Source organism: Myotis daubentonii, chromosome 11, assembly GCF_963259705.1.
Source record: "Myotis daubentonii chromosome 11, mMyoDau2.1, whole genome shotgun sequence".
Lineage (NCBI taxonomy): Eukaryota > Metazoa > Chordata > Mammalia > Chiroptera > Vespertilionidae > Myotis > Myotis daubentonii.
The window spans coordinates 48,847,834-48,854,657 of record NC_081850.1 but is presented as its reverse complement, the minus strand read 5'-3'; the positions used below and the strand labels follow the sequence as shown (position 1 = coordinate 48,854,657).

Below are 6,824 nucleotides of genomic sequence, written 5' to 3'. Positions count from 1 at the left end.
TCTGAGTTGGAGACTTTTTCCAGGTTTCTATCATTTTCCCCAGGTCTTTACAACCATCTTCTCTACGCCTAATTCAAAAGCTAGTTTTTACCATATCATCCAGTAATTCCACTTCTGGGGATATATCCAAAGGAAATGAAATTGATATCTGCACCCCCATGTTCATTGTAGCATTATTCACCTCAACCAAGACATGGAAACAACCCATGTGCATTGATGGATGAATGGATTAAAAAAATGTAGTGAGTCTGGTAGATGCTTCTTTGTCTTTAAGATCTTTTGTTCATCAGTTTGTTGTTCATTAGCTTCCACATATGAGTGAGATCATGTGATACTTAGCTTTCTCTGACTGGCTTATCTTATTCAGCATAATGCTTTCCAGGTCCCTCCACGCTGTTGCCAATGGCAGGGAGTTCTACACACAATAGGCGACCAAAGAAAGCATGTCTGAGGATGATTGCTGGGGGCCAGAGTGGGTGTGTCCACCTGAAGCAGCAGCCCCTAGCTCAGCCCCATTTCCAGCCCCGCCCCCGCCCCGCCCCAGCCTGATGAAGGCCTTATAGGCAAGTGACGTCATGCCCTTTGTTGTCATTGGCGGCTCCCAAGATGACGTCCATCGTGGATGGGCCGCTGAGCATCTGGACTAACAGGATGAAGGGCTGACAGTACGTTGGTTCATGCTGGACAACAACGCATGGCTGCTCTCCTACTACCCGTCCAAGGACAAAATGTTGAGAGGCCTTCGCCAAGGCTGTGTGAGACTCAGAGAAGCTGCAATTGGTATAGACGATGAGGACGACAGCAACTTCACGATAGTTGTTGAGCAGAAAACCTTCCATTTCCAGGCTCGTGATGCTGATGAGCGAGAGAAGTGGATCCGTGCCTTAGAAGAAACAGTTCTTCAACACATCGTTGAGGTCTGGATTCAGGATTTGTTCTGAGTGTCTGAGACTTTGATAAGAAAATCACAAAGGCTGAGGCTTGCCTGCAGATCTTGATAGAACAATTAAAAATTTTTAATGACAAACTTCAAAACTGCAAAGATGATGAACAGAGAAAGAAAATGGAAACACTCAGACAATGAATAGCATGGTAGAATCCATTAAAGCCTGCGTTATGTTGCTGCAGATTGCTAAAGACGGGTGTAATGCGGAAAATCATGCAGATGGAATTATAAGTACTATGAATCCTGTAGAGGCAATATATCAACCTAGTCCCTTGGAACCTGTGATCAACACAATGCCTCCTCAGACTGTCTTACCTCCAGAATCACGTCAGTTGTGTAAGTCAGAGGAGCATCCATCTTCCCTACCAGTTGGACCTGTATTCGCTACCTTGGGACATCATCAGACTCCAACACCAAATAGGACAGGCAGTGGGCACTCACCACCTAGGAGCAGTCTAACTTCTCCAAGCTATGTCAGCTTGTCTCCAAGTACAGTCCAGAGTTCTCTTATTCTACAGGTGAAGATGAATTCTATGACCCTGATGAATTTCATCAAAGTGGCTCATCCCCAAAGTGCTTAATAGATTCCTCTGGATCTGCTTCTGTCTTAACCCATGCTAGCTCAGGAAATAGTCTAAAGTATCTAGATCCCGCAGAATCCATTAATTCTTCCATGTTCAATGGAACAAGTGATGCTGGCCTTCTCAGTTCCTATGATGAAAGAGATGATGAAGAGGAGGCGGGGCAGGTGGAAAAGCACAAGGGTGTTATCATGCATTTCTTGTCACACATTAGGCTTGGAATGGATCTTACTAAGGCAGTTCATCCAACATTTATTCTTGAGAGAAGATCTTTTAGAAATGTATGCAGATTTTTTTGCACACCCAGACCTGTTTGTGAGCATTAGTGACCAAAAGGACGCCAGAGACTGAGTGGTTCAGGTTGTGAAATGGTACCTCGCAGCCTTTCATGCAGGAAGGAGAGGATCGGTTGCCAAAAAGCCATACAACCCCATTTTGGGCGAGATCTTTCAGTGTCAATGGACATTACCAAATGATACCGAAGAGAACACAGAGATAGTTTCAGAAGGACCATTCCCAGGGGTTCCAAAAACAGTGTAACATTCGTGGCTGAGCAAGTTTCCCATCCTCCACCCATTTCAGCCTTTTTTGCTGAGTGTTTTAACAAGAAGATACAATTCAGTGCTCATATCTGGACCAAATCAAAATTCCTGGGAATGTCAATTGGGGTCCACAGCATAGGGCAGGGCTGTGTCTCATGCCTACACCGTGACAACCATAACATTTTCACATTCCCCAGTGGTTATGGAAGGTCTATCCTCACAGTGCCCTGGGTGGAACTAGGTGGAGAATGCAATTGTAATTGTTCCAAACTGGCTATTGTGCAAATACTGTCTTCCACGTGAAATCTTTGTAAGATTTCTTGGCAAGAAGCACAGAATTACTGCTGAGATTTTGTTCTCCAAATGAGAAGAAGTCCTTTTGTTCAATTAAAGGGGAATGGAATGTTGTCATGTAGGCAAAATATGCAACAGGGGGAAATGCAATTTTTATAGATACTAAGAAGTTGCCTATAATCAAGAAGAAAGTGAGAAAGTTGGAAGATCAGAATGAGTGTGAACCTCGCTGCCTTTGGAAGGATGTCACTTCCAACTTAAAAATCAGAGATGGTGATGCAGCAACTGAAAGCGTAGTCCTGAAAAAAAAGACAAAGAGCTAAAGCCCAAGAGAGGAAGGAGAAGGAAAGTCAATGGGACATGAAGACGGAGAATGTTGGGTTTACGATGAACCATCACTGAAACATCTTGGTGCTGCCAAGCATTAGGTTGGAAAATGCAAAGTTTACACGTGATAGCCAGGGCAGTGGGCGTGACTAAGCAACAGTCTTCCTTTGGGAGAACTTACTCCCTTCTTAGTGCAGTGGTTCCTGTCTCAGGGATACTGGATTTCCAATGCAGATGAACAATTAAAGTGAGAAACACTTCTCCTTTTCCTCTTTTGTGGCAGTTACAATTTTGACTTTAGTCCTGAGAAAAACTTCAGGTTTTGAAAACATCATATCTGCTCCTTTTCCAAACCCCAGGCTTTGAAAAGCATTTATAAATGCCAGTCTCAAACTCTGTACTCCAGTACTGCTATTGAGATATACATCATGTTTCCTAGTTCATATAATCTTGGGAGATATATATATATATGTATATATATATAAATATATATGTATATATTTATATATATATATAATATATATTATACCTGATGCCAGATTTTTCATAAATATTTCATCTAGTATAAATATTGGTTCCTCTGGCTTGTTTTAGAAAATTAGGGCAATGTATTAAAATCAAGTATTAGGAAATTTCATGGTGTCACCTACAATAACTTTTATTTTGGAATTGTATCTAACTCTGGTTACAATTTAATTATACTTAATACTTCTTAAGTCTTTATAAAGTATTTTTTCCAACCTTAAAAAAAATGTGGTGTATAATATGTACAATGGAATATTATTCAGCCATTAAAAAGGAAATCCTGCCATTTGTGACAACATGGATATACCTAGAGGGTGTTATACTAAGTGAAATAAGTAGGGCAGGGAAAAACAAATACTAAGAGATCTCATTTATATGTAAAATCTTTAAAAAGTTGACCTCACAGAAGCAAAAAGTAGAATGGTAGTTGCCAGGGGGTGGAAGAAATGGGGAGATGTTGGTCAATGTGTACAAATTTCCAGTTGTAACATAATTAAGTCCTGGGGATGCAATGCACAGCATGGGGACTATAGTTAATAATACCATATTGTCACTTTTTGAAAGAGGACATACAGAAGGCCAAGAGACATGTGAAAACCTGCTCAAACTCATTAATCATCCAAGAAATACAAATCAAAATGACAATGAGATACCATCTCACACCTATCAGAATGGTATCATCAACAAAACAACAAACGACAAGTGCTGGCAAGGATGTGGAGAAAAAAGAACCCTTGTGCACTGCTGGTGGGTATGTAGACTGGGGCAGCCACTGTGGAGAACAGTATGGAGTTTCCTCAAAAAATTAAAAATGGAACTTCCATTTGACCCAATAATCCCACTTCTAGGAATATATCCCAAGAAATCAGAAATACCAATCAGAAAGGATATATGCACTCCTATGTTCACAGCAGCACAATTCACCATAGCTAAGATTTGTAAACAGCCTAAATGCCCTTCAGCAGATGAGTGGATTAAAAACCTGTGGTACATCTACACAGTGGAATACTATGCTGTGGTAAAAAAAAAAAATAAAAAGGAATTCTTATCATTCACAATTCGCAATAGCATGGATGGAACTGGAGAGCATTATGCTAAGTGAATAAGCCAGTCAGAGAAAGATAAATATCACATGATCTCACTCATTTGTGGAATATAATAAGCAACATAAACTGATGAACAAAAATAGATTCAGAGACAGAGAAGCATTGAACAGACTGTCAAACCTCAGAGGGAAGGCAGGAAGATGTAGAGATCAACCAAAGGGCTTGTATGCATGCATATAAGCATAATCAATGGACACAGACACAAGAGGGGTGAGGGCATGTGCTGAGGGGGGTTGCCAATGGGGGGGGGGGGAAGGAGACATATATAATACCTTAATCAATAAAGAATAAAAAATTTTAAAAGACTATCTTGTGTATTTGAAAGTTGCTAAGAGAGTTCTCACCACAAAACAAAATCGTAACTACATGAGTTGATGGGTGCATTAACTACCTAATTGTGATAATCATTTCATATATGTACATATATCAAATCATCATGTGTGCACCTTAAACTTACACACTGGTATATGTTAACTACATCTCAATAAAATTGGGGGGAGGGAATCAGTTTTTTATCAAGTCACCTGTTCTGTCTTTACTTTGCATTCAATCATTTCAGAGCAGATGGAAATAACTGTTTTCTTTGACATCCATATTTCCTCAATTTACATAATGTTAGATTCGATTATGTGAATATAGTATCGAGTAGAGCTGGCATGGACTAGTTTGAGAGAGAATATGACAGCCTGTGGGAAGGCCTGCCCCTCAACTGCTGGATGTGTCCCTGGGTAATTCCATGAACATCTCCAGCCACGCCTGAACAGTATGCCATGGACACCTGTCAGCTCACAGAGTGGACAGAGTGGGACAAGCTGGGAAGATGGTTAAATGGAGATCTGCCAAGCAAACTTCTACTCTACCTTTCAATGCTAGAGTGTCCTGGCCTCAGAGAAGGTAAGCAATTCACTCAGTCAAATAACCAGTGAGTCTCTTCTATTCCAAATCCACACTCTCTCCATGGGGGACCCTAAAAGAGTTTGAGGGATCACTGAATGAACCACAAGCCTTGGCCTGTGAAGGGCCCCAGCACTGGGGAGGAGGGAGCTGAGTGATCTCCAAGGCCCCTCCAACTCTGAACCTGTGAGAATCTCTACTTCACTGGGGCTCTGTGTTTGTCTGGGACTAGAAAGTTGTACTGTATTTTAAGCAGCCCATCAACGTGTCCCTGCAAGTGCATGTGTTAGAAGATATGAGATTAAGACATCGAAGTCTAGACCTCAAGCTAAAGGTAAAAAGTCATTTTTGAGACAATAGTGGAGAAATTTGAGTATGGACCAGGAATTAGATAATACCTAGAAGTTTATTATTAACATGTAATAATAGCATAGAAATTAAGAAGAAAATGCTTCGTATTGGGGAGAAATGACCAGATGCTTGGATTTTGCTTGAAAATATCTTATGGGAGACAAACCCAAAAAAAAGTGTGAGTAGGTGAAACAACTATAGCGAAACTGTAATTATTACCAAATCTAGGGAATAAGGACTCATAATGCTATTCTCTTTACTTTTGTACATACTTTTTTTCATAATAAAAAGAATGTAAAAATCTAAAGCTGAGATCCTGTGGTTATGAGGTGAGGCCCACCACCCTCGTCGGTGGTAAAGCCTGGATTGGAGGAAGAACGGGGCTCACCAGGCCTGGAAGCCGCTTCCTGCCCCCAGAAGGCCCGACAGCAGCTTGAGGAAACGAATGCAGACAGATCTCAGTTGCTTAAAGGAGTAGATTCCAAGGCATTGCTTCACACACGGTTATCACTTCCACAATCACAGTTTCTCACTGGACGGAACCAAAAAAAAAGCATTCCCAGACAGTGGACTGCGCCCCCAAGCGTTCTCCTGGGAGCATGTTACACATGCGAACTCCAGGGATCCAACCAGACCCACAGAGCAGACCGAGCCGGGGCAGCGCCCCCGGGGGTCTGGATGGTTAATTGATTTACCCAGTGAAACTAGGGCAGCCCTGAACTGGGGCCCCTGGATCCTCCAAAGTGGATCAGCATCCCAATTTCACCGAAGAGGAATTTGGCCTAGAAGAGTCCTGTCACCTGCCCAAGGTCATCTCCCCTGCGACTTCCCCTCATTTTTCACAACCACACCCTCTGCGAGTCTTTTGTGGAAGATGTTGCCCGCCTGAGAGACCCCTCAGAAAGAAAAGGCCCTGGGGGCTCCAGCTGGCAGGTGGAAGAAAAAAAGCCAGTCATTATCTTCGGTTCAGGAGGGCCAGAACCTTCCCCAGCACCCTTGCCTGGTTGATGCAACCTCCCTTTTTGCTTCCCCGCCCTATGTCCCCGCTAAGCTCTCTGATTCCGTCTTTATAATAATGACCCCTTGCCGCAGCTAAGGAGCTCTCAGCAGGGAGATGTTCTAATAGAGAAGACAGGGAGGAGCCAGAGGATATCTGTTACAGCCGTTATTTTCTACTCAGGATCCTATTTTGCGTCTTAACTTGAAGCCCATATTAAACCTAGAGGGAGGGGCCCTGAAATCCACAGTGGGAAATTCA

The 6,824-nt window shown here is 42.3% G+C and overlaps 1 pseudogene; it reads left to right on the top strand.

Moving 5' to 3' along the window:
- Positions 1 to 591: 591 nt before the first annotated feature.
- LOC132212037 (oxysterol-binding protein-related protein 9-like) lies at positions 592 to 2,866 on the top strand (annotated as a pseudogene).
- The last annotated feature ends 3,958 nt before the right edge of the window (positions 2,867 to 6,824 follow it).